This window comes from Amblyraja radiata, chromosome 22, assembly GCF_010909765.2.
Source record: "Amblyraja radiata isolate CabotCenter1 chromosome 22, sAmbRad1.1.pri, whole genome shotgun sequence".
In the NCBI taxonomy this organism is placed as follows: domain Eukaryota; kingdom Metazoa; phylum Chordata; class Chondrichthyes; order Rajiformes; family Rajidae; genus Amblyraja; species Amblyraja radiata.
The window spans coordinates 41,550,022-41,576,918 of NC_045977.1; the positions used below are offsets into that span (position 1 = coordinate 41,550,022).

Below are 26,897 nucleotides of genomic sequence, written 5' to 3' on the forward strand. Positions count from 1 at the left end.
ATGGAGGTGAAGAAAAAACTTAGTTGAGGTGAATAATATTATGGGAATAGGACCTGTTTCCCTTAACAAAGAGCGTAGGAAGGAACTGCAGATGGTGGTTTCAACTGAAGATGGACACTAAAAACCTCACCGGCTGAGTTTCCAGAAGGGTCTCGACCCGAAACGTCACCTATTCCTTCGCTCCATAGATGTTGCCTCACCCGCTGAGTTTCTCCAGCATTTTTGTCTACCTTCAATTTTTCCAGCATCTGCAGTTCTTTCTTAAACACACCGGTTGATCTAACACAGTTGTGACTTTCCTGCGTATTTGTGCTAAAACCCTGGCTTACGCATGACCGAACAGTGACCCAGTCGGGATGAGTGGACTCTTTGAAAAGTTGGGAGCAAGGGAAAGTGACAAGTTAATGGAAAAGCTTAAAGCACTCTAATGGCGCTGCCTGGTATAAGCAGCAGAAACTCATCCGAGGAACTTGCCCCAGCTTTGAAGATGTCTGTTTGCATTGGCGTCTGGGTGGGGAGGCCCAGTGTGACCGGATAGATTCACCCTGCTGTGAGATGCGGTGAAATATTAATGCTAATGCACAGTGCGGTTTCAAACACGGACTGGCACTCTGCTAAAAATATCTAGGGGAAATGTTGGAATTCTTTACTTTGCATCGGACTTTCATAAAAGGAGCATCTTACAGGCACTCTGTGAATAGTGCGAATTAAAACTAACCTGGAAAAGCATGGACATACGACAATAAAACACTTGCCACTTGACTCTCGCACGCTCGCGCCTGTCCACTTAACGGCGCACTTACATAATGAAGCAAACTGCAAACTTATTTGAGTGCGAACCGAATGATTTGACTGGAAATAGATTTTGGAATTTCATACCAGCAGCTGCATTCACAATGCTGTGGTGTACATATGTACATGTGTGTGTGTGTGTGTGTGTGTGTGTGTGTGTACATGTGTGTGTGGGTGTGTACATGTGTGTGTGTACATGTGTGTGTGCGCGTTGTGTGTGTGCATGTGTGCGTGTGTGTTTGCACGTGTGTGTGTGTGTGTGTGTGTGTACATGTGTGCGTGTGTGTTTGCACGTGTGTGTGTACGTGTGTGTGTGTGTACATGTGTGCATGTGTGTTTGCACGTGTGCATGTTTGCATGTGTGTATTTGTGTACATGTGTGTGCGTGCATGAGTACATGTGTGTGCGTGTGTGTGTTTGCATGTGTGTGTGTGTGTGTGTGCGTGTGTACATGTGTGTGTGTGTGCATGCATGTGTACAAGTGTGTGTGTGTGTGTGTGTTTGCATGTGCATGTGGGTGTGGGTGTTTTCATGCGTGTTTGCGTGTGTGCATGTTTGCATGTGTGCATTTGTGTGTACATGCTTGTGTGTGTGTGTGTGTGTGTGTGTGTGTGTGTGTGTGTGTGTGTGTGTGTGTGTGTGTGTGTGTGTGTGTGTGTGTGTGTGTGTGTGTGTGTGCTTGTGTGTGTGTTTGCAGGAATGGGCGGTGTTTCGGGTCAAGACCCTTCTTCAGACATGAAGAAGTCTAAAGAAGGGTCTCGACCTGAAACGTCACCCATTCCTTCCCTCCAGAGATGCTGCCTGTCCCGCTGAGTTACTCCAGCATTTTGTGTCTATCTTTCAACGCATTCTCTTGTTCAGAATGCAAGAAGCTCCCTTTAACCTGAGCCACTTTGTGTCTGACCTCTGGCCTCTGACACTTGTGATTTTGTTTTTAGAAAAAGCACAATTCCCAGCAGAAACATCCCTCAAATTGACGAGTCCAAAATATGATTAAAACGTTGAAATCACAAGGATTGGAACATGCTTCTGGGTCTTCTTTGGATGTAATATTTACAGGATTTACCAGGCATTCCCTCTCTCTCCATCCCTCCACAACCCAAGTCACACCAGCTTCTCGTTCTCACCTAGCAAACAGCGACAATGGCCAGTTTCCTTTATCATTGTTACCTTTTTCCATATCTTTTATTCATTGTTCTTTATCTCTCTACATCATCATCTGTATCTCTCCTTTCCCTTTCCAGTGACTTTCAGTCTGAAGAAAGGTCTCGACCCGAAACGTCACCCATTCCTTCTCTCCAGAGATGCTGCCCGTGCCGCTGAGTTACTCCAGCATTTTGTGTCTATCTAATATTTACAGCCGTCAGTTTTGTATCTGAAGGTTAGCGTGTCCCTTTAATGCATGAGTAGAGAAGTAGTGTAGCGTTAGTCTTGTACCCCCAGCCTTTTCCTTTTAGACTTTAGAGAAACAGGCCCGCGGAAACGCCGACCAGTGATCACCCCACACACTAACACTATCCTACACACTAGGGACAATTTACCATTTACCAAAGCCAATGAACCTACAAACCTGGACATCTTTGGAGTGTGGGAGGAAACCGGAGCACCCGGAGAAAACCCACATGAACACGCACATGGTCACGGGGAGAACGTACAAACTCCGCACAGACAGCTCCCGGGGTCAGGTCTGTCCAAATATGGCTATCTCAGTTCTGGGAAGATACAGAATCAATAAGTTAATAACCACAAAAGCCTGGGATAACGTTGGCTCCAAAAAGATTGGTTCCATGAAAAGCACGGCGGCGCAGCGGTAGAGTTGCTGCCTCACAGCGCCAAAGACCCGGGCTTCAAGCTGACTACGGGTGCTGTCTGTATGGAGTTTGTACGTTCTCCCTGTGACCGCGTGGGTTTCCTCCGAGTGCTCCGGATTCCTCCCACGCTCCAAAGACGTGCGGGTTTGCAGGTTAATTGGCTTGGCATAAATGTAAAATTGTCCCTAGTGTGTGTGGGATAGTGTTTGTGTGCGGGGATCGCTGGTCGGCACGGTCTTGGTGGGCCGAAGGGCCTGTTTCCGCGCTGTATCTCTAAACTAAACTATGCTAAACTGAAAGAGGATCTTATATTGTACTCAAGTACAGTGTGATTTGATTAGATAACAATCGACAATAGGTGCAGGGGTAGGCCATTCGGCCCTTCGAGCCAGCACCGCCATTCAATGTGATCATGGCTGATCATCCCCAATCAGTTGATGTTCAGTCTGAAGTAGGGTTTTGGCCCGAAACGTTGCCTATTTCCTCTGCTCCATAGATGCTGCCGCACCCGCTGAGTTTCTCCAGCACTTTTGTCTACCCCAATCAGTAACATCCAGATCAAGCAATTCACTTTAATTCGCTGCATGCGACAATAAATAAACAAAACTAAATGAAATGAGCTATTTGTAATGTGCCACACACCACACAACAAACCAGCAACTCAAAATGTTTTTTTAACTAGATTTATTAAATGTTTAATATTGCTATTCTATATGCATGGGTGTGTGGGTCTGTAGGTACAAATGAGCCATGTCTTTGTTCAGGTTCAATCCAATCTAGTTCCCTGTGGATGTCAGATATGTGTTTGTACAAAACACAATCACTTAAACTCAATAATATTTTGACAAAAAGTGAAATCAGATGGGGCTGAATAACTCCCCAAAATAAATACAAAATGATACAATGATACAATTTATTTGTTGTCATTTGAACCTCATTGAGGTCTGCAGTCATACACACAAGTAGAAGAACCAAGCCCCAACACAATTTACACAAACATCCATCACAGTGAATCTCCTCCTCACTGTGATGGAAGGCAAAGTCTTGTCTCTCCCGGCGGGTGATGGTAAATAAGTCCCGCGGCAATTAAAGCCGCGCCGGGCGATGCAAGGCCACGCTCCGGGTCTTGATGCTATCTGTTTATCGAAAAGCACCAGAAATATAGAGTTTTGGCGTGGCGAAAATGTACTTTTCTCAGATTCAGATTCAGATTCAGATTCAACTTTAATTGTCATTGTCCGTGTACAGTACAGAGACAACGAAATGCATTTAGCATCTCCCTGGAAGAGCGACATAGCATATGATTTGAATAAATATTTATTTACATTAGGATATATACAGACATAGTGTTTTTCCTGTGGGAGGAGTGTCCGGGGGGGGGGGGGGGGGGGGGGGTGATTGGCAGTCACCGAGGTACGTTGTTGAGTAGAGTGACAGCCGCCGGGAAGAAGCTGTTCCTGGACCTGCTGGTCCGGCAACGGAGAGACCTGTAGCGCCTCCCGGATAGTAGGAGGGTAAACAGTCCATGGTTGGGGTGAGAGCAGTCCTTGGCGATGCTGAGCGCCCTCCGCAGACAACGCTTGCTTTGGACAGACTCAATGGAGGGGAGCGAGGAACCGGTGATGCGTTGGGCAATTTTCACCACCCTTTGCAATGCCTTCCGGTCGGAGACAGAGCAGTTGCCATACCATACTGTGATGCAGTTGGTAAGGATGCTCTCGATGGTGCAGCGGTAGAAGTTCACCAGGATCTGAGGAGACAGATGGACCTTCTTCAGTCTCCTCAGGAAGAAGAGACGCTGGTGAGCCTTCTTTTGTTGATGGATTTCTTCGAGACAATGGTTGAAAACCAGGTTAAAGGAAAGTTGGGGCTAAGAATTGCCAATCACTGCCAGCAAAGTAATGCCCCTGTCCCACTTAGGAATCCTGAACGGAAACCTCTGGAGACTTTGCATCCCACCCAAGGTTTCCGTGCGGTTCCCGGAGGTTTTTGTCAGTCTCCCTACCTGCTTCCACTACCTGCAACCTCCGACAACCACCTGCAACCTCCGGGAACTGCACGGAAACCTTGGGTGGGGCGCAAAGTCTCCAGAGGTTTCCGTTCAGGTTTCCTAAGTGGGACAGGGGCATTAATCAGTCAGCTCGATCTGACACTGTTGCCTCGAATTTGCCCGTGACAATGCTCTGGACTGAACGAGAACTCTTCTTATCACCTTCCGGAAACTCAGCGTGTGAGGCAGCATCTATGGAGCGAAGGAATAGGTGACGTTTCGGGTCGAGACCCTTCCGGGTCTCGACCCGAAACGTTGCCTATTCCTTCGCTCCATAGATGCTGCCTCACCCGCTGAGTTTCTCCAGAATTTTTGTCTCTCTCTAAAGAGTGAGAATGATTTTATCTATGTCAGCATTTGAAAAACTCGTGGTTTTTTAAATGTTTAGCTCAGTTTGAAGGTAGACACGGCGGGACAGGCAGCATCTATGGAGCGAAGGAATAGGTGACGTTTCGGGTCGAGACCCTTCCTCAGACTGTTCTTGCCCTCTTGCGGTTAATGTACTTTGCAGGCAATCGGATGCAATAAAGTGAAACTTCATATCTCCCTTATCTTATCTTTTGAAACTCCAGCGATGTCAGGCCCAGCGCCGTCCAAATGCTCATCATATGTTTACCCACTCATTCCTGGAATTCCCTGCCACAGACGGCTGTGGAGGCCAAGTTTAAGGCAGAGATAGACAGATTCTTGATTAGTACGGGTGTCAGGGCTAATGGGGAGAAGGCAGGAGAATGGGGTTAGGAGGGAGAGATAGATCAGCCATGATTGAATGGTGGAGTAGACTTGATGGGCCGAATGGCCTCATTCTGCTCCTATCACATATGAATTTAACTTCCACATCAATGTATTAAACCATTCAGGTTGATGGAGTGAAGATCCGATCCAGATGCATCTCCCATTCTGTTGCCAGGCCATTTGGCCCAGCTATACTATCTCAGCCCCTAGACTGTAGCAGAGACATGTTGAGGAGAGAGGTCACAGAAAAACAGCAGGTCGTTCATCCTAACGTGTCTATGCCGACCATGATTGAATGGCGGAGTAGACTAGATGGGCCGAATGGCCTAATTCTGTTCCTATTACCTATGAATATATTACTCATCCAGCACATTTCACTAAGAACAAATTTCTACCCCAAATAATCTCTTTTGTATAATCCCAGTGCTTTTCCAATGATGGGAAGCACCATTACGACATATCAGCTCCTCAAAAAACAAATTTAATTCGATTTTTATAATGTTTAATATCGCAAAAATATTATTAAAGTTTAAATCGTAAAATGTATTAATTATCTTAGGGCATCAGACGCTAAAACAGCTGAATGACCTTAATCTTCATCAAACCTCATCAATCCTCGTGGTGACGTTTCACAGAGTGCTGGAGTAACTCAGCGGGTCAGGCAGCATCTGTGGAGAACATGGATATGGGACGTTTCACACAGTGCTGGAGTAACTCAGCGGGTCAGGCAGCATCTGTGGAGAACATGGATAGGTGACGTTTCACAGAGTGCTGGAGTAACTCAGCGGGTCAGGCAGCATCTGTGGAGAACATGGATATGTGACGTTTCACACAGTGCTGGAGTAACTCAGCGGGTCAGGCAGCATCTGTGGAGAACATGGATAGGTGACGTTTCACAGAGTGCTGGAGTTACTCAGCGGGTCAGGCAGCATCTGTGGAGAACATGGATAACCATATAACAATTACAGCACGGAAACAGGCCATCTCGGCCCTTCAAGTCCGTGCCGAACATTTACTCTCACCTAGTCCCATCTACCTGCACTCAGACCATAACCCTCCATTCCTTTCCCGTCCATATACCTATCCAATTTATTTTTAAATTATAAAATCGAACCTGCCTCCACCACTTCCACTGGAAGCTCATTCCACACAGCTACCACTCTCTGAGTAAAGAAGTTGCCCCTCATGTTACCCCTAAACTTTTGTCCCTGGATAGGTGACGTTTCACAGAGTGCTGGAGTAACTCAGCGGGTCAGGCAGCATCTGTGGAGAACATGGATAGGTGACGTTTCACAGAGTGCTGGAGTAACTCAGCGGGTCAGGCAGGATCTGTGGAGAACATGGATAGGTGACGTTTCTGGTCGGGACCCTTCCTCGGACATGGTGGGGAGTCTGGTATGCGTCATATTAGATGAAGTCGGCAGAATGGAGAATCGGGCACTAGCTAACCAGACAGCTGAACCAGAAAGCCAATTTCACCCAGGGCATGAAGTACAGAACATAGCCTGGTGTGCCGATCTGTCCCATATACTTTATTACATTATGGTTCAATAGCCCCCATTTTCCATGTCCACCAAGGCCACATCATCTGGAGTTGACATTTTACACAACGCTATTAAATATGCATGAGAATATGAAATTGCTTTCTTTTTTTTTTGCACCAATTACTTGTGAAATGTCAGGTAGACAACCTTTATCCAGGTTGTTGCCAGTGCCGACAGCTGAAAAGAGCAGGAAGCAGGAAGCAGGCCCTGGGGGTGAGTCTTGCTCCAATTCTCCATCTCCAACGCACAGAGATTCAACCTGGTGCTTCTAATCTCTGCAGAACAGCGTGGCTAATGTCAGGAGCTTGGTGGCGTAGGGACCATCTCTGTGGACCCCACACACAGGCGAGTGGCTCTGTCACTGCACGCCGATCTTTTCATCTCAGAATCAGAATCACACTTTATTCGCCAAGTTTGTTATCCAACATTTCATTGGCCAGGTCCGTCAATAAAATTAAAAGCAACAGATCACTCAAAAACCCCCCACATTTTAACATGAACATCCACCAATGACTCATTCCCACACATTCCTCACTGTGATGGAAGGTGAAATAAAGTTTGTCTCTTCCTTTTGTTCTTCCTCGGTCGTGGGCCTCGAGCCCCCCGTTGACGGGACGATCTTGACTCCCGTAGCCGGCAGCGTTCGGGCCCCTCCGTGTCGAGGCGATCAGCTCCTGCATCGGGGGGATGTCAGCTCCCCCACGCCGGGCTATCGAACCTTGCCGCGGGGCTGGTCGAACCTTCCGCGATGTTGGAGCTCCCGACTAACCTCACCCGAGACTGCCAGCCCTTGATGGTGATTCCATGGTGGTCGCGGTGGGAGCCAAAGATCTTATATGCACCGCTATAGGATCTTTGGTGGGAGCGATCCCAGGCAAGGGATCCGCTCCGATGTTAAGTCCGCGCCCCGCGGTAGGGCTCACGAAGATTCCGAGGCAGCTCCCAGCTCCATCGATGGTCGGCTGCAGAACTCGGAGAATGTGACCCAAATATTGATCACATCTCCGGGAAGGTAAGAACTTGAAAAAAAAGTTTCCCCCGATCCCCTCCCCCCTCCCCCCACATAAAACACCCCCGAAGAACATTAAAACTAACTTTTAACGCACTAAAAAATAACAAAAAGAAAGAAAATACGAACAGACTGCCGGCAGGGCAGCGGCTTAGTTAGTTTATTGTCCCGTTTACCGATGTCGTGTTTGTTGCGTGCTCTCCAGTCAGTGGATAGACTGTGTTCAAAAAGGAACTGCAGATGCTGGAATATCGAAGGACCCAATTCAAGGATCCAAGCAGTCGTTCCAGGTGCGACAAAGGTTCACCTGTATCTCCTCCAACCTCATCTACTGCATCCGCTACTCTAGATGTCAGCTGATTTACATCGGGGAGACCAAGCGTAGGTTGGGCGATCGTTTCGCCGAACACCTCCGCTCAGTCCGCAATAACCTACCTGAACTCCCGGTGGCTCAGCACTTCAACTCCCCCTCCCATTCCCAATCCGACCTCTCTGTCCTGGGTCTCCTCCATTGCCAGAGTGAGCAACAGCGGAAATTGGAGGAACAGCACCTCATATTCCGTCTGGGGACCTTGCTTCCGGATGGCATTAACATTGAATTCTCCCAATTTGGCTAGCCCTTGCTGTCTCCTCCCCTTCCTTAACCCTCTAGCTGTCTCCTCCCACCCTCCCATCCGCCCGCCCTCGGGCTCCTCCTCCTCCTCCTCCCCTTTTCCTTCCTTCTCCCCCCCCCCCCCCATCAGTCTGAAGAAGGGTTTCGGCCCAAAACGTCGCCTATTTCCTTCGCTCCATTGATGCTGCTGCACCCGCTGAGTTTCCCCAGCAATTTTGTGTACCAGTGGATAGACTGTACGTGTTTACAATCGGGCCAGTCACAGTGTACAGATACATGGTGAAGGCAACAACGTGAAATAACGTTTAGTGCAAGATAAAGTCCGATCCAAGATAGTCCGAGGGTCTCCAATGAGGTAGATGGGAGGTCAGAACTGCTCTCTAGTCGGTGATAGGATGGGTCAGTTGCCTGATAATAGCTGGGAAGATACTGAGTGCAGACTATAGTTCTCAGCATTGTAGCGCATCAGTTATCAATGGAGGAACGAAAACTAGTCTGTAATAAAATAAGTGTGTTGTAAATACTCTTGACCTGTACTTTATGATCACCCAGGCCCCCAGTCCTCTGCCCCCATCAGTGATATGGTGATATTTGTTATCTGCTACTCCTCATCTTCAAATAAGCTAATGGGCCTGTCCCACTTAGGCGACTGTCATAGGCTTAACAGGTCGACAAAAAAACGGCATCATTAGACAATTTTTTTAGGCGATTTTTTAGGCGACTGCCGGCGAACATGACAATGGAATTCACCGAAGTCAGCACCTGGCGACAACCTACGTCAGAAGAAGTCACGCTACGCTCATTGGCATCAAACCCACTGTGGCCAACTGCCGCCGAAAATGTTTCAACATGTGGATAATACAGCGGTGACCAGAAAGACGCTACGATTCTTTGGGCGACTGAGGAGACGACTCACAACCGTACAGGCAACACGTCGCGACCATGTGGCGGCAGCCTAGTCGCCTGTAGTCGTCTAAATAATCGCCTAAGTGGGACACGGGCATAAGGTGCCCATATTAACTCCACAGAGAGGTTGCACAGACTAGGGTAGGTTTCTCTGGAGCAACAGAGGATGCAGGAAGTCCTGATAGAAGTGTATACAATGATGAGAAGCATCGATAGAGTGGACAGTCAGAAACTTTATTTTCACCAGGGTGGATATATCGAATACTAGAAGTCATAGCAAGACACTTCACCCACCTTTGCCTGTGTGAGAATGTGTGTGAATGTGTGTGAGTGATTGGTGGTGGTCGGAGGGGCCGTAGGCGCAGATTGGCAGCCACGCTTCCGTCAGTCTGCCCCAGGGCAGCTGTGGCTACAGAAGTAGCTTACCACCACCGAGTGTGACTGAGGAGTGAATGAATAATGCGATGTAAAGCGCCTTGAGTATTAGAAAGGCGCTATATAAATCCCATCCATTATTATTATTATTATTATAGCATTAAGGTGAGAGGGCCAAGTGTAAAGGAGGTGAGCAAGGCAACATTTTTGGACAAAGGATGGTGGGTGCCCGGAACATGCTGCCACCGGAGGAAGGTACACAAAAAAGCTGGAGAAACTGAGCGGGCGCAGCAGCATCTATGAGGCGAAGGAAATAGGCAACGTTTCGGGCCGAAACCCTTCTTCAGACTGATGGGGGAGGGGCGGGGGGGGGGGAGAAGAAAGGAAAATGGAGGAGGAGGAGCCCGAGGGCTGAGGAAGGGGAGGAGACAGCAAGGGCTAACCAAATTGGGAGAATTCAATGTTCATGCCCCCAGGATGCAGACTCCCCAAGCGGAATATGAGGTGCTGTTCCTCCAATTTCCGGTGTTGCTCGCTCTGGCCATGGAGGAGACCCAGGACAGAGAGGTCGGATTGGGAATGGGAGGGGGAGTTGAAGTGCTGAGCTACTGGGAGGTCGGGTAGGTTATTGTTGACCGAGCGGAGGTGTTCGGCGAAACGATCGCCCAACCTCCGCTTGGTCTCACCGATGTAGATCAGCTGACATCTAGAGCAGCAGATGCAATAGATGAGGTTGGAGGAGATGCAGGTGAACCTCTGCCTCACCTGGAACACTGCCAGGGGTGGAGGCAGCTTCTATGGTACCATTTGAGAGACTTTTGGATGGACGCAAGGAAGGGAGGGATATGTATTATGTGTGGGCAGATAAAGGTTGTCCTTGGTATCATGTACGGCACAGACCTTGAGGGCCGAAGGGCCTGGTCCTGCAATGTATGTTCTCACATTTAGTAAAGATATCAGTGGAGTTCATAATTTGAAACATGTTCCCGATGTTGGGGGAGTCCAGAACCAGGGGCCATAGTTTAAGAATAAGGAGTAAGCCATTTAGAACGGAGATGAGGCAACACTTTTTCACCCAGAGAGTTGTGAGTCTGTGGAATTTTCTGCCTCAGAGGGCAGAGGAGGCCGGTTCTCTGGATACTTTCAAGAGAGAGTTAGATAGGGCTCTTAAAGATAGCAGAGTCAGGGGATATGGGGAGAAGGCAGGAACAGGGTACTGATTGTGGATGATCAGCCATGATCACATTGAATGGTGGTGCTGGCTCGAAGGGCTGAATGGCCTACTCCTGCATCTATTGTCTATTGTCTATTCATTTGTGTAGAAAGGAATTGCAGATGCTGGTTTAAACTGAAGATAGACATAAAAATCTGGAGTAACTCAACGGGTGAGACAACATCTCTGGAGAGAAGGAATGGGTGACGTTTCGGGTCTGAAGAAGGGTCTCGACCCGAAATGCCACCTATTCTGTTTCATCATAATTATATTTAATATTTCCTGCGAGTTACTTAAGTCTTACAAATGTGGAAAATATTCTTAACATGAATGTATTGATAGGTCTATTGTAATTCACATCCGAAAAACGATATGTAATAAGATTGTGAACACTGTGATGAAGAAAAAGGTTTGGACATGAGTACCTTTTTATAGAAAAAGAACACATTAATATCTATTAAGACGTCCTTGTTCAAAACGCCGGTGCTATTTCCTTCTGTATAATTAACTTTAAATGTTAAGTAGAAACTATAGTTGCCTGGTCAAGTGGTTTAAATACTTTTCAAAAATGTGTGCAGTATAATACTGACCTGTTTGAAGGAAAATTCAAATGGGCATGTTTAGAAGATTGAGGGGAGATCTTATTGAAACATATAAGATTATTAAGGGTTTGGACACGCTAGAGGCAGTTCCCGATGTTGGGGGAGTCCAGAACCAGGGGCAACAATTTAAGAATAAGGGGTAAGCCATTTAGAACGGAGACGAGGAAACACTTCTTCACACAGAGAGTTGTGAGTCTGTGGAATTCTCTGCCTTAGAGGGCGGTGGAGGTAGGTTCTCTGGATACTTTCAAGAGAGAACTAGATAGGGCTCTTAAAGGTAGCGGAGTCAGGGGATATGGGGAGAAGGCAGGAACGGGGTACTGATTGGGGATGATCAGCCATGATCACATTGAATGGCGGTGCTGGCTCGAAGGGCCGAATGGCCTCCTCCTGCACCTATTGTCTATTGTCTGTTGTGTGATCTAGTGAAGGGTCTGGATAGAGTGAATGCTAGGAGGATGTTTGCACTAGTGGGTGAGTCAAGGATTAGAGGTCACAGCCTCAGAATTAAAGGACAGACATTTAGGGAGATGCGGAGGAATTTCCTTAGTCAGAGGGTGGTGAATCTGTGGAATTATTTGCCACAGAAGGCTGTGGAGGCCAAGTCAGTGGATATTTTTAAGACAGAGATAGATAGATTCTTGATTAGTGCGGGTGTCAGGGGTTATGGGGAGAAGGCAGGAGAATGGGGTTAGGAGGGAGAGATAGATCAGCCATGATTGAATGGTGGAGTAGACTTGATGGGCCGAATGGCCTCATTCTGCTCCTATCACATATGAATTTAACTTCCACATCAATGTATTAAACCATTCAGGTTGATGGAGTGAAGATCCGATCCAGATGCATCTCCCATTCTGTTGCCAGGCCATTTGGCCCAGCTATACTATCTCAGCCCCTAGACTGTAGCAGAGACATGTTGTGGAGAGAGGTCACAGAAAAACAGCACAGAATCAGGTCGTTCATCCTAATGTGTCTATGCCGACCAAGACGCCCCATCTATGTCAGTCCCACATGCCCGCGTTTGTCCCATATCCCTCCAAACCCTTTCTCTCTTCCCAAGGACTTTGGAGTGTGGGAGGAAACTGGAGCACCAGGAGAAACCCCACACAGGGCACGGGGAGAACATACAAACTCCGTACAGACAGTGCCCGTAGTCAGGACCGAACCCGGGTCTCTGACACGGCGAGGCAGCAACTGTCACGCTAGCGAGAATGGGGTTGAGAGGGAAAAAATAGATCGGGCATGATTGAGTGGCGGAGCAGACTCGATGGGCCGAATGGCCTAATTCTTCTCCTGTGTCTTATGATCTCCAGACTTCGACACTGATCACAGGAGATGGCGATACGAGTGGAGGCGCAGTTAGCAAGATCTCGTTATCCCTCAGGGCTGCTCATCATTAAATGGAATAATCGCACATTTCTGGCTTCACGCTGGTGAACCCATCAAATGTCAACGGTACACTTACTCAGATGCAGCAGAGACACCTGGAGGACTCTTTCCCCCGCAAAGTTTCAATCCATTATTGCAGTGACATGGACATTGAAAACTTAAAATTAAATAAAATCCAGAGCCGCAAGTTAGCCGGAAAAATTTGCGTCAAAACATCTCTTTGCAGGTTTAGTTCTCGACTAATGCAGCGTGGATACAGGTCCTTCTGCCCTGCTTGCCCACACCGGCCAACATGTCCTGGCTACACTAGTCCCACCTGCCTGCGTTCGGCCCGTATCCCTCCAAACCTGTCCTCTTAAAGATAGCGGAGTCAGGGGACATGGGGAGAAGGCAGGAACGGGGTACTGATTGGGGATGATCAGCCATGATCACATTGAATGGCGGTGCTGGCTCGATGGGCCGAATGGCCTACTCCCGCACCTATTTTCTATGTTTCTATGTTTGTCGTAACGACTGTGTCCAATTTTGGTTTTTGCACTGTTATTGTTTGTTTTTGATATATTTAAATTTTTTTTTTGTTTATTATGGTGTTCACAGAGTAGACTATAACAATGTTTAAGAAGGAACTGCAGATGCGGGAAAAATCGAAGGTAGACAAAAATGCTGGAGAAACTCAGCGGGTGCAGCAGCATCTGTGGAGCGAAGGAAATAGGCAACGTTTCGGGCCGAAACCCTTTGGGTTTCGGCCCGAAACGTTGCCTATTTCCTATTGCCTATTTCCTTCGCTCCATAGATGCTGCTGCACCCGCTGAGTTTCTCCAGCATTTTTGTCTACCTTATATAACAATGAGTTCACACAACAATAGACAATAGACAGTAGGTGCAGGAGTAGAGGCCATTCGGCCCTTCGAGCCAGCACCGCCATTCAATAGACAATAGACAATAGGTGCAGGAGTAGGCCATTCGGCCTTTCGACCCAGCACCGCCATTCAATGTGATCATGGCTGATCATCCCCAATCAGTACCCCGTTCCTGCCTTCTCCCCATATCCCCTGACTCCGCTATCTTTAAGAGCCCTATCTAGCTCTCTCTTGAAAATATCCAGAGAACCTGCCTCCACCATCCAGTGCCTCACCACTCTCTGTGAGAAGAAGTGTTTCCACGTCTCCGTTCTAAAATCCTTTTACGTGTATAGGTACATGATAAGGAAATAACGTTTAGTGATTCATTTTTAAAGCTATATGTATTTATTCTGTTTTTTATTAACTGCACTGATGGGAACTGATTGAGAAACATTTTCTTCGTTTCATCTGTGTATGTAAGTACTCAGTTAAAATGACATTACTGAATACTGAACTGCAAGGTAAAGCCACGAAATCCGATCAAGGAGAGTCCGAGGGTTACCAAAGAGGTTTGTTACTGGGGACAATTTAAAATGATACCAAGCCAATTAATCTTATTAACCTGCACGTCTTTGGAATGTGGGAGGAAACCGAAGATCCCGGAGAAACCCAATGCAGGTCACGGGGAGAACGTGCAGACTCCGCGCAGACAGCACCCGTAGTCAGGATGGGACCCAGGATGAGGCAGCAACTCTACCGCTGCGCCACAGTGTCACATTCCCACTCTGCTTCAAAGCACATATCAATGATAAACCACTGAGAATGGCCAAGGAAAGGCCCACACTAATACAAGTCTTCAGCTCTAACTCCAAAACAAAACTGCCTCACTGCTTCCCTCTGAGGAATTATTTCGTAAGATGCTGAAAGAATGGACTGAATCCCAACCTGTCTTTGGCTTTGGTTCTAAGACTCTTTCTCCTCGAGAGCTCATATTACCGCTGTTCGATGATTCTGCTGCAAAGCTTTCTTTTCCCATTGAAATCAATTAACTGTGAGCAGACTATTCCAACCCGACATTTGAATATGGATTCAACTAGCAACAGGGAAACTGCTGAGCTGTTAACATCTGCCTTCCTTTCATTTAAGCCTTAATTTTTTTTTAAAGAATGCATCTGTCCCTGCCAGGAAAAGTTGACCTTTGAACACGAGCAGCGCAAGAATAAATGCATTATTGGCTGGTCTGCAGATGCTGAAGTTCATTGTGATGCATCTTATTTTGCGTGGTCATTACTATCAGGCCAGTAGGTGTGTATGCAGCACTGGCTGTGAACAGGCTTTCTCCTTCTCTGTTCCAACGCTACAACTGTCCTGTATTCTCTCCGCCATCCTGCTTAAGGGCCTGTCCCACTGTACGAGGTTTCCCCTGATTCGAACTCGGAGAATGTCCCGTAGCGGGTCCATAGGAGTTTGTGGATGTCTCGTTTCAAGAGAGTTTCAAGAGAGTTTATTGTCATGTGTCCCTGATAGGACAATGAAATTCTTGCTTTGCTTCAGCACAACAGAACATAGTAGGCATTGACTACAGAACAGATCAGTGTGTCCATATACCATAGTATAAATATATACACACATGAATAAATAAACTGATAAAGTGCAAATAACAGATAATGGGTTATTCGGTTATCCGGTAGGCGGCGCGACTCTCGTCAGCAGCGGCCTCTGCAGTCCGTCTGCGTTTTTATTATTTTATGTCTATGTTTTTATGTAGTTTTTGTTATTTTTTGTTGGGGTATGTGTGTGGGGGGGTGGGGGTGGTGTGGGGGGTTGGGGGCAACTTTTAAATCTCTCCCTGCACGGGAGACCCGACCTTTTCTTTGTCGGGTCTCCGTTGTCGTTGGGGCTGCAACGAGGAGCGGCCTCCAACGGGAAGACCGGGGGCTGTGGTGCCGACTACTCACCGTCGCGGAGCTGGCCGAGTCCAGAGCGGGTGGAGCTGTGGTGGACGCTGCTGCGACCCGACCCCCGGAGTTTCGGAGGCTGCAACTGCGGGTTTGGCGGACGGCGGCACCGGGAGCCCGCGGGTCCCTGGAGGGAGACCGCTTTTCGGGGCTTCCGCAGCGGCGACTTCTCCCGCCCGAGTTGCGGGGTTGAAGAGCTCCTGGAGCGGGGCCTTACAGCACCGCCCCGCGCGGCTTGGAATGGCCGTGGGACTCTGCGAGCGCACGCCGGGGGCTCTAACACCAAGACCCGGTGCGCGACCTTGCATCACCCGGCGTGGCTTTAATGGCCGCGGGACAATCGCCATCGCCCGCCGGGGGCTTTGACTTTGACTTTGACTCTGACATCGGGGGGGAGAGTGCAGTGGAGAGAGAAGTTTTTTTGGCCTTCCATCACAGCAATGTGATGGATGTTTATGTAAATTATGTTGTGTCTCGGGTCTATTTGTTTGTAATGTATGGCTGCAGAAACGGCATTTCGTTTGGACCTCAAGGGGTCCAAATGACAATAAATTGAATTGTATTGTATTGTTGTAATGTTCAGAGTTTGTCCGAGCCAGGTTTAATAGCCTGATGGCTGTGGGGAAGTAGCTATTCCTAAACCTGGTCGTTGCAGTCTTCAGGCTCCTGTACCTTCTACCTGATGGTAGCGGGGAGATGAGTGTGTGGCCAGGATGGTGCGTCTCGTACGAGTAGCGGTAGGTACTCGGGAAATACGGTAAACTAATGAAGTTTTTTCAACTCTGTGAAAAATGTCCACGAGTAAAAAAATTACTCGCGATGAAAAAAATTGTTGCTTTTTACTCCTACGAGCCGCTACGGGATGCCCACGAACTCCTACGGACCCGCGACGGACATTCTCCGAGTTCGAATCAGGGGAAAACTCGGGAGAACTCTTGAATTACCTCGTACAGTGGGACAGGGGCTTTAATCTCCCTCTCTCTCGCACGCTCACTCATCCTCATGAAGTTGTCCTACATGCCTGGCTCACCACCTTTGCCAAAGCTGTTTATTGCAAGATTCACGCGGCTAATTGTACCGTAGGTTCTGCAGGCCACTGGTACCTCCTTGTCGTATAGAGGGTGGACAAAAATGCTGGAGAAACTCAGCGGGTGAGGCAGCATCTATGGAGCGAAGGAATAGGCGACATTTCGGGACGAGACCCGGAAGGGTCTCGACCCGAAACGTCACCTATTCCTTCACTCCATAGATGCTGCCTCACCCGTTGAGTTTCCCGAAACGTCGCCTATTCCTTCGCTCCATAGATGCTGCCTCACCCGTTGAGTTTCCCGAAACGTCGCCTATTCCTTCGCTCCATAGATGCTGCCTCACCCACTGGGTTTCCCGAAACGTCGCCTATTCCTTCGCTCCATAGATGCTGCCTCACCCGTTGAGTTTCCCGAAACGTCGCCTATTCCTTCGCTCCATAGATGCTGCCTCACCCACTGGGTTTCTCCAGCATTTTTGTCTACCTTCGATTTTTCCAGCATCTGCAGTTCCTTTTTAAACACTCCTTGTCGCATAGTCTCGGTTTTAGTTTAGAGATACAGCGCCGAAACTGGCCCTTCGGCCCACCGAGTCGGTGCCGATCAGCGATCCCCGCACACTAACACTATCCCACACACACTGGGGACATTTATCATATTGTTTACAGAGTACTATGTTTACATATTCTGTTGTGCTGCAGCAAGTAACACTCTGGACTCTCTCTTGACTTTTAGTTTAGAGATACAGTGCCGAAACTGGCCCTTCGGCCCACCGGGTCCACGCCGACCAGCGATGCCCGCACATTAACACTATCCTACACCCACCAGGGACAATTTTTACATTTACGCCAAGCCAATTAACCTACAAACCTGCACGTATTTGGAGTGTGGGAGGAAACCGAAGATCTCGGGGAAAACACACTCACGGGGAGAACGTGCAAACTCTGTACAGATGGCACAATGGGCTAAGTGTTCGGCTGGCAACCGGAAGGTAGCCGGTTCGAATCCCGCTTGGAGTGCATTCTGTCGCTGTGTCCTTGGGCAAGACGCTTCACCCACCTTTGCCTGTGTGTGAATGTGTGTGAGTGATTGGTGGTGGTCGGAGGGGCCGTAGGCGCAGATTGGCAGCCACGCTTCCGTCAGTCTGCCCCAGGGCAGCTGTGGCTACAGAAGTAGCTTACCACCACCGAGTGTGACTGAGGAGTGAATGAATAATGCGATGTAAAGCGCCTTGAGTATTAGAAAGGCGCTATATAAATCCCATCCATTATTATTATTACAGACAGCACACGTAGTCGGGATCGAACCTGGGTCTCCGGCGCTGCATTCGCTGTGAGGCAGCAACTCTACCGCTGCGCCACCGCGATCGAACACGGGGTCCCTGGCGCTGTGAGGCAACATCTAGCAGTTTCTAGCTGTGACTAGATCCAATGAAATTCTGTGCTTTGCATGCAACTCAGTAAAACTTTACTGCACAAAGATTTGCAAGTGCAGGACTGTAAGGATTGTAGTCCGAGAGGTAAATTTAAAAGTGCAGAGTAGATTTACGAGGATATTGCCAGGACTCGAGGGCCTGAGCTACAGAGAGAGGTTGGGCAGATCAGGAATTTATTCCTCAGTGCTGAGAGGTGATCTTATAGAGGTATAAAATAATGAGGTGAATGGATGGGGAGAATGCACAAATATTTTATCCTGAGTATGGGGAATTAAAAACTGGAGGGCATTGGTTAAAGATAAGAGGGGAAAGATTTAATAGGAACCTGAGGGGTAACATTTTCACACAGAGGGTGGTGGGTGTATGGAACGAGCTGCCTGGAGGAGGTAGTTGAGGCAGGTATAATAACATTTGAAAGACACTTGGACTGGTACATGGTTTAAGGTGGCACGGTGGCGCAGCGGTAGAGTTGCTGCCTCACAGCGCCAGAGACCCGGGTTCAATCCTGGCTACGGGCGCTGCCTGTACGGAGTTTGTACGTTCTCCCCATCACCTGCGTGGGTTTTCTCCAGGTGCTCCAGTGGATGCACAGAGTCTCTTTCCCAGAGTAGGGGAATTGAGGACCAGAGGACATAGGTTCAAGGTGAAAGGTAAAAGATTTAATAGGAATCTGAAGGGTAACCTTTTTCACACAGAGGGTGGTGGGTGTATGGAACAAGCTGCCTGGAGGAGGTAGTTGAGGCTGGGACTATCCCATCATTTAAGAAACAGTTAGATAGGACAGGATTGGAGGGATAAGGGCCAAACGCAGGCGGGTGGGACTAGTGTAGCTGGGACATGTTGGCCGGTGTGGGAAAGTTGGGCCGAAGGGCCTGTTTCCACGCTGTTTCACTCTATGACTGTGACGCGGCTGGTGGAGGCCTTGCCTCCGGGTGCTCCGGTTTCCTCCCACATCCCAGCAACTCCACTCCGCCATTCAATCGTGGCTGATCCATCCGTTCCCTCTTGTCCCCGTTATCCCGCCTTCTCCCCATAACCCCTGGCACAAAAGCGAATGAAATAAGGAACAAAGGAATGGCAGAGAAACACTTTCATCTCCACAAAAATTAGTGTTGCCCTTCTGTGGGAATGAGAACATTGAATTATTTACACTGTATTGAACGCACAAGTTGTCTGCAGCGATAAGCAGCGAGGGTCTGTGGTTAACGCTATCATTAAAAAGCTTACTTTCCACCTCAGCCTCATCACTTCTTGCAAGTGCGAGCTGATCTTTAATATTATGTTAAATATTTTTACAATAAACATCAGTAGAAGCTCCCATTTTTTCTTTACTTGAATGGAGATTTAACTATGAAGTGATCCTGTAGGTTTGCAGTTCCATCTGAAATTAAGTGTCCCAGCTCTCAGGGTTTGGTAGAACTGTCGGTTTGATCTCCAAATGCTTTTCATATGAAGTCGCTTTGTATTTTTACACAGAGCTGAGGTCCTGTAAACTGCAACTGAATCTCAATAGTGAAGTCAGCACATATGCAGCCTACCTAATTACCCTGGCTGCATCAAGAATCTTCAGCCCACTATACTCATTAAACATCTCTCTTTATTCCAGCAACTGCTGCTTAAAAAAAAGTCACATTTATTTGAAGCCAAGCTGGAAGACAAAGTCCCTCAAACTTTCCCCAGGTAAACTTTACTGAGTGAATATATATATTTTCAAGCAGAGAAGCTGTGCGTGTGCATGTGTGGGTGTGCGTGTGTGTGCGTGTGTGTGCACGCGTGTTCGCATCTGAGCATGTGTGCGTGCGTGTTTTTGCATGTGGTGTGCGTGTGCGCGCGCGGACGTGAGTGCGTGTTCGTGCATGTTGTGTGTGCGGGTTTTTGCATGTGTGGTGTGTGTGTGTGTTCGTGCATGGTGTGTGCGCGTGTGTGTTTTTGCATGTGTGCCGTGCGTGTGCGCGCGCGGATGTGAGTGCGTGTTCATGCATGTGTGTGCGTGTGTGTTTTTGCATGTGTGCCGTGCGTGTGCGCGCGGATGTGTGTGTGTGTTCGTGCATGGTGTGTGCGCGTGTGTGTTTTTGCATGTGTGCCATGCGTGTGCGCGCACGGATGTGAGTGCGTGTTCGTGCATGGTGTGTGTGCGTGCAGATGTGAGTGTTTGCACGTGTACGTGTGCACGCCAGCATGCATGTGAATGTTTGTTGACACACGTGCATGTATGGTTACGGGCATTATTACGTGTCCTTCCTTGAAATGATCAGTCAGCTGGATGTGTTATGCCACTATTCAGAGTGACACATGGTACAATGTTGGTGGAATACCAAACTTAATAGAAAGTTGCGAACTTTTGCTGTAAATTGCATGAATTTGTTTCCACACATTCCACGTGTGAAGCTTGCGTGGGGCATGATTACAACTGGACCATCGTGAAGGACTCCTGGCCTGCACCCAAAATCCCTCCCCAGATGCTGCCTGACCCGCTGAGCTCCTCTGGAAAGGTTTGGGGGGGGGGGGGGGGGTTAGGGCCGAACACAGGTAGGTGAGACGAGTGTAGATGGGACATGTTGGCCGGTGTGGGCAAGTTGGGCCGAAGGGCCTGTTTCCATTCTGTCTCATTATATGATCGTTTCCACTAGTGGGAGAGTCCAGGACATAGAAACATAGAAACATAGAAATTAGGTGCAGGAGTAGGCCATTCGGCCCTTCGAGCCTGCACCGCCATTCAATATGATCATGGCTGATCATCCAACTCAGTATCCCGTACCTGCCTTCTCTCCATACCCTCTGATCCCCTTAGCCACAAGGGCCACATCTAACTCCCTCTTAAATATAGCCAATGAACTGGCCTCGACTACCCTCTGTGGCAGAGAGTTCCAGAGATTCACCACTCTCTGTGTGAAAAAAGTTCTTCTCATCTCGGTTTTAAAGGATTTGCCCCTTATCCTTAAGCTGTGACCCCTTGTCCTGGACTTCCCCAACATCGGGAGCAATCTTCCTGCATCTAGCCTGTCCAACCCCTTAAGAATTTTGTAAGTTTCTATAAGATCCCCTCTCAATCTCCTAAATTCTAGAGAGTATAAACCAAGTCTATCCAGTCTTTCTTCATAAGGCAGTCCTGACATCCCAGGAATCAGTCTGGTGAACCTTCTCTGCACTCCCTCTATGGCAATAATGTCCTTCCTCAGATTTGGAGACCAAAACTGTACGCAATACTCCAGGTGTGGTCTCACCAAGACCCTGTACAACTGCAGTAGAACCTCCCTGCTCCTATACTCAAATCCTTTTGCTATGAAAGCTAACATACCATTCGCTTTCTTCACTGCCTGCTGCACCTGCATGCCCACTTTCAATGACTGGTGTACCATGACACCCAGGTCTCGCTGCATCTCCCCTTTTCCTAGTCGGCCACCATTTAGATAATAGTCTGCTTTCCTGTTTTTGCCACCAAAATGGATAACCTCACATTTATCCACATTATACTGCATCTGCCAAACATTTGCCCACTCACCCAGCCTATCCAAGTCACCTTGCAGTCTCCTAGCATCCTCCTCACAGCTAACACTGCCCCCCAGCTTAGTGTCATCCGCAAACTTGGAGATATTGCCTCCAATTCCCTCATCCAGATCATTAATATATATTGTAAATAGCTGGGGTCCCAGCACTGAGTCTTGCGGTACCCCACTAGTCACTGCGTACCCCACTAGTCACAGCCTCAGAATTAAAGGACGTTCTTTTAGGATGGAGATGAGGAGGAATATCTTCAGTCAGAGGGCGGTGAATCTGTGGGATTCTTTGCCACAGACGGCTGTGGAGGCCAAGTCAATGGATATTTTCAAGGCAGAGATGGATAGATTCTTGATTAGTACGGGTGTCAGAGGCTATGGGGAGAGGGCAGGAGAATGGGGTTAGGAGGGAGAGATAGATCAGCCGTGATTGGATGGCGGAGTAGACGTGATGGGCCGAATGGCCTAAATCTACTCCTATCACTGAAATGACCTTATGACACAATTCTTGAGCCTCCTTATCTTTGGAGGATTCTTCAGAAGGGGCCAAAGAGCGAAACGCAAACTGGAGGAACAATACCTCATATTTCCCTTGGGCAGCTTACAACCCAGCGGGATGAATATAGACTTCTCTAACTTCAAGTAACTCTCTCTCTCTCCCTCACCCATCCCAGTTCTCCGACTAGTTTCACTGCCCTCCTGATTAAATATTACCGTTCCTACACCTCGTTGTCACCTTCCCCTCACCCAACATTGATCCGTTCTCCATTTCCTTGGACAACGTCCCCTTTGATCTCTCCTTTTCACACTAGACCCTTCCATATCTCTAAGAGTTGCTTCAGAAAGAACTGGCAGATGCTGGAAAAATCAAAGGTGGACGAAAATGCTGGAGTAGCTCAGCGGGTGAGGCAGCATCTATGGAGCGAAGGAATAGGTGACGTTTCGGGTCGAGACCCTTCTGGAAACTCAGCGGGTGAGGCAGCGTCTATGGAGCGAAGGAATAGGCGACGTTTCGGGTCGAGACCCTTCCGGGTCTCGACCCGAAACGTCACCTATTCCTTCGCTCCATAGACGCTGCCTCACCCGCTGAGTTTCTCCAGCATTTTTGTCCACCTCCCGTATCCCTAGGTTTCCCTCTCCGCTGTATCTCAGTCTGAAGAAGGGTCTCGACCCGAAACGTCACCCATTCCTTCTCTCCAGAGACGCCGCCTGTCCCGCTGAGTTACTCCAGCATTGTGTGTACTGTCTCCAAAGAATGTGATCCATGGTACCTTTCCTCCATGTAATTAAATTCATTAATGACAGAAATGAGTTGCAGAAGCTTGTTAACATTAATGATCTCACCTGATTATCACCTAAACTGTGTTGAGAGTAGAATGTGGATGTTTTAATTATTAACCACAATAAGACAGAACATTAGAACTGAGGATTCAGGTAGCTGATTGCTTTTAATCTGTGTGTGTGTGTGTGTGTGTGTTTGATTTTACCTAAGAAAAGCAAATGAGCAGGATTTTAAAAGCTCTAATTACAAATTTTGTTTTGCTTCTAGCTATTAGTTGAAGTACTACATTTTTATACCTGTGTGTGTGTGTGTGAGAGAGAGAGAGAGAGAGAGAGAGAGAGAGAGAGGGAGGGAGGGATAGAGAGGTTTAAGAAAGAACTGCAGAGTCTGAAGAAACATAGAAACATAGAAAATAGGTGCAGAAGTAGGCCATTCGGCCCTTCAGTGTAGTTGAGGCCAGTTCATTGGCTATATTTAAGAGGGAGTTAGATGTGGCCCTTGTGGCTAAAGGGATCAGGGGGTATGGAGAGAAGGCAGGTACAGGATTCTGAGTTGGATGATCAGTCATGATCATATTGAATGGCGGTGCAGGCTCGAAGGGCCGAATGGCCTACTCCCGGATGGGTCTCGACCTGAAACGTCACCTATTCCTTCGCTCCATAGATGCTGCCTCACCCGCTGAGTTTCTCCAGCATTTTTGTCTGCCTTCGAGAGTGAGAGAGAGAGAGAGAGAAAGGAAGAAAAAATGCACACTCAGTAACCATTCACAATATATAACAAATTAAATATTCATGGAGTGTACATGCAAAATAAAATCTCAGAGGCACATCAGATGGGAATGCTTACCATTTCAAAACTGTCAGATACTGAATCTCTCAACATCCAGAGGCGTTCCTACAAAGGGCTGCTTCGCTTTTCCGAGGCATTTGCTCCCCTGCAGATATCGGACATGAAATCCTCTCTGGCCGGGCCAAACGCGAACTCTTAAATACACAAGTCGTAGGAGCAGAATGAGGCCATCCCCCTGACTCCGCTATCTTCAAGAGCCCTATCTAGCTCTCTCTTGAAAGTATCCAGAGAACCGGCCTTTGAGGCAGAGAATTCCACAGACTCACCACTATGTGAGAAAAAGTGTTTCCTCGTCTCCGTTCTAAATGGCTTACCCCTTACCTGCCTCCACCTCAGAGGCCGGTTCTCTGGATACTTTCAAGAGAGAGCTAGATAGGGCTCTTAAAAATAGCGGAGACAGGAGATATGGGGAGAAGGCAGGAACGGGGTACTGATTGTGGATGATCAGCCATGATCACATTGAATGGCGGTGCTGGCTCGAAGGGCCGAATGGCCTACTCCTGCACCTATTGTCTATTGTCTATTATTCTTATTCCATCCCACTCGTAATCACTTACTGCTCGAAAAATTATTTTTTTCTCTTGCATTTGGTTATTCTACCTGTCATTTTAAATCTGTGTTCTCTGATAACCAGCTTGGTGCCAATTGGGAATACTGTCTCCTGATCTACTCCATCAGCTCTATAGGAGCAAAGAGGTCCTTCTGCAGTTGTACAGAGCCCTAGTGAGACCACACCTGGAGTATCGTGTGCAGTTTTGGTCCCCTAATATGAGGAAGAACATACTTGCTATTGAGGGAGTGCAGCGTAGGTTCACAAGGTTAATTCCCGGGATGGCGGGACTGTCATATGCTGAGATAATGGAGCAGCTGGGCTTGTACACTCTGGAGTTTAGAAGGATGAGAGGGAATCTTATCGAAACATATAAGATTATTAAGGGTTTGGACACACTAGAAGCAGGAAACATGTTCCCGATGTTGGGGGAGTCCAGAACCAGGGGTTTAAGAATAAGGGGTAAGCCATTTAGAACGGAGATGAGGAAACACTTCTTCACACAGAGAGTTGTGAGTCTGTGGAATTCTCTGCCTCAGAGGGCGGTGGAGGCCGGTTCTCTGGATGCTTTCAAGAGAGAGCTAGATAGGGCTCTTAAAGATAGCGGAGTCAGGGGATATGGGGAGAAGGCAGGAACGGGGTACTGATTGGGGATGATCACATTGAATGGCGGTGCTGGCTCGAAGGGCCGAATGGCCTTCTCCTGCGCCTATTGTCTGTTGTCGATCAAAAGTGAACATTTCTAGCAACTTTTAACATTGTGGTTTCAGGAGAACATCTTCACTGTCTTTGTTCTCTGAACATCAAGCTTGTAAATCTTACACAGAGAATCATCAACGTTTTAATGGCTGCAAATGCTCACATTACTGTCAAATCTCAAATGTTTAATTGGCTTGTACACCGGCAATGAGACAATGAAATTCTTACTTGCTGCAGCTTAATGGGGTCTATAAAACAACACACGCAGATAAATCTATTATAATCAATAATACAAATTAATACAAAAATTAATAATCAATAATACTGGGTGATGAGTAGTGCCAGTGTCAGGGGTTGTGGGGAAAGGGGTTAGGAGGGGGAGATAGATCAGCAATGATCTACATATAGATTGGGTGAATCAAATTGGCAAGGGTGCTGAGGAAGAGGATTTCTTGGAATGTATGCGGGATAGTTATCTAAATCAACATGTAGAGGAACCAACGAGAGAGCAGGCTATTCTAGACTAGGTATTGAGTAATGAGGAAGGGTTAGTTAGCAGTCTTGTTGTACGTGCCCCCTTGGGCAAGAGTGACCATAATATGGTTGAGTTCTTCATTAGGATGGAGAGTGACATTGTTAATTCAGAAACAAGGGTCCTGAACTTAAAGAAAGGTAACTTTGAGGGTATGAGACGTGAATTGGCCAAGATAGACTAGCGATTGATTCTAAATGGTTTGACGGTGGATATGCAATGGAAGACATTTAAAGACTGCATGGATGAACTACAACAATTGTTCATCCCAGTTTGGCAAAAAAATAAATCAGGGAAGGTAGTGCATTCGTGGATAACAAGGGAAATCAGGGATAGTATCAAAACAAAAGATGAAGCGTACAAATTAGCCAGAAAAAGCAGCATACCAGAGTACTGGGAGAAATTCAGAGACCAGCAGAGGAGGACAAAGGGAATTAGGAAAGGGAAAATAGATTATGAAAGAAAACTGGCAGGGAACATAAAAACTGACTGCAAAAGCTTTTATAGATATGTGAAGAGAAAAAGATTAGTTAAAACAAATGTAGGTCCCTTGCAGTCAGAAACGGGTGAATTGATCATGGGGAACAAGGACATGGCAGACCAATTGAATAACTACTTTGGTTCTGTCTTCACTAAGGAAGACATAAATAATCTGGCGGAAATAGCAGGGGACCGGGGGTCAAATGAGATGGAGGAACTGAGTGAAATCCAGGTTAGCCGGGAAGTGGTGTTAGGTAAATTGAATGGATTAAAGGCCGATAAATCCCCAGGGCCAGATAGGCTGCATCCCAGAGTACTTAAGGAAGTAGCCCCAGAAATAGTGGATGCATTAGTGATAATTTTTCAAAACTCTTTAGATTCTGGAGTAGTTCCTGAGGATTGGAGGTTAGCAAACGTAACCCCACTTTTTAAAAAGGGAGGGAGAGAGAAAACAGGGAATTACAGACCAGTTAGTCTAACGTCGGTAGTGGGGAAACTGCTAGAGTCAGTTATTAAAGATGGGATAGCAGCACATTTGGAAAGTGGTGAAATCATTGGACAAAGTCAGCATGGATTTATGAAGGGTAAATCATGTCTGACGAATCTTATAGAATTTTTTGAGGATGTAACTAGTAGAGTGGATAAGGGAGAACCAGTGGATGTGTTATATCTGGACTATCAGAAGGCTTTCGACAAGGTCCCACATAAG

The 26,897-nt window shown here is 47.5% G+C and overlaps 1 protein-coding gene across 8 annotated transcripts in view; it reads left to right on the forward strand.

Annotated features, from left to right (window-relative positions):
- The window catches only part of rbfox1 (RNA binding fox-1 homolog 1), a 778,480-nt gene that overhangs the window by 373,051 nt on the left and 378,532 nt on the right, over positions 1-26,897 (forward strand). The window contains exon 1 of one of the 8 annotated variants that reach the window (XM_033041163.1): positions 19,907-19,979. The exons of the other annotated variants lie outside the window; for them this stretch is intronic. The gene's annotated coding sequence lies outside the window, so the exon portion shown is untranslated. Of the gene's footprint in view, positions 1-19,906; positions 19,980-26,897 lie in introns of those variants that run through there. 8 annotated transcript variants of the gene reach the window in all.